Genomic DNA, 1,934 nt, shown 5'->3' with positions numbered 1-1,934 from the left:
ATTGCAGTCCAGTTAAAATACCAATAGAAGTTAATTTTCATTAAAGAAAAATACTAGAGATAGTATCTCTCAGTTAGAGTATTCTCGTATAATTGGCAGCTTAATGTATCTAATGAACTGCACAAGACAAGACATTGCTTACTCAGTTGGCAAATTGAGTAGATATACTAGTAATCCATGATTAGATCACTGGAAGGCATTAGTCAGAGTTCTAAGATACTTAAAATTTACTTTGGACTATGGGTTACACTACACTAGATATCTAGCGGTACTTGAAGGATATTGTGATGTCAATTTGATATCAGATTCTGAAGAATCAAAATCCACAAGTAGATATATTTTTACACTTTGAGATGCACATGTATAGCCCGATCTACCATGGAATCGGAATTTATAGTGTTAGATAAAGCAGGAGAAGAAGCTGAGTAGCTTCAACATTTTTTAGAAGATATTCCTTTATGGCCAAAACCTGTACCTGTCATCTGTGTACATTATGATAATCAAACAGCGATAGCAAGGGCAGAAAATAATATTTATAATGGTAAGTCTCGACATATTCATTGTAAACACAATACTGTTAAATAGTTGCTCTCAAATAGAGTTATTTCCATTGATTATATAAAATTTAAAGAAAATCTTGTAGATCCGCTTACCAAAGGTTTAACAAGAGAGCAAATATACTGCACATCGAGGGGAATGAGATTAAAGTCTACACAAAAGGGTTATCACAATGGCAACCCAACCTAGTTGACTAGAGATCCCAAGATCTAGGTTCAATAGGACAACTAGTTATGTGTGACTCACCAAAAGCATTGAGGAGATAAATCCTCCTACCCACTCTTATGATATAATAATGCTGCCTATAATGGTTTTTTAGGATAAGTTTTACTTTTAATGATGCCTATAACTTGATTATCAAGTGAGGTACAATATGGTACTCTTAATAGGAATCACCTATGTGAGTGTGAAGTTGGGTCACTTCCATGAAAATTTATAAAGGCATAAATTCTCTATACCACTCATGAATCCATGAATGTTCAGGGCTAAAATAAGCATAATCGTGAGAATCGACTATGTTAGGAAAGGAACTATGTGAATTCTATTGTCTTGATTTACACTTAAGCTTGAACAGTTCAAGACATTATGTTCACTGTTTAGCGAGTAAATCCTATAGTTTTTTACTAAAGAAGGTTCAAAGCCACAAGCTACCTATCCCGATGTAGTATCTTTCCTTTTTGTACTCTCTTTGTTTTGTTTTATCATCATTTTAGTTGTCGCCATTTTCATTCATGTGGGGGATTATTGGAAAAAATCTACAGTTTTTTCCAGATTTTTGTGATCGAGTGGGTCTTTTTGAGCTACATTTTAGTGGGTCTCATTATTTATTTGAGGCAGGACCACTTGAAAACTTATTCTTCTCATTGAAGAGAATAGTTTCATGTATTTAGTTGTCAAAAATTCATTTTGAGTGAATGACAAATCAACTCCAAACAATCCCTACTAACCATGGTTTGTTGTATGTGGTTTATAGAACTATTGAGTTTATAAGTAAAACTCTTTAGTCTCACATCGGATAGAAATAAGAAAATTGTCTAGTTCTTATATAGAATTTCTCATATCACTTACGTGAATATGAGAGAGAGAGACTTGGATAAGCCCACGCACGCGTACAAGAGCCCCATGGGCTCAAAAAGGATTTGATCCATTGGTCCAAAAAATCCTTAATGCGTGTGCGGCCAAAGGAGGTGCAGATTTCAACATGTGGGCGCGCACGATAGGCCCGTTTGCTAATTTACATGTTGGGCTTGGGCTTGAGCGTGAATCCGAATTTTCTTTTGAAGGGACACACATGGGTGCCTATTTGTCTTTGGGTTGTCTCTTAAGAGACACACATTTCCTTTTCTAAGAGATATTATGTCTCTTAATTATAACTT

Source organism: Akebia trifoliata, chromosome 15, assembly GCF_017979445.1.
Source record: "Akebia trifoliata isolate Shusen 1 chromosome 15, ASM1797944v1, whole genome shotgun sequence".
NCBI classification, from domain to species: domain Eukaryota; kingdom Viridiplantae; phylum Streptophyta; class Magnoliopsida; order Ranunculales; family Lardizabalaceae; genus Akebia; species Akebia trifoliata.
The sequence above is the reverse complement of the archived record's forward strand: the minus strand, read 5'-3'. Positions refer to the sequence as shown.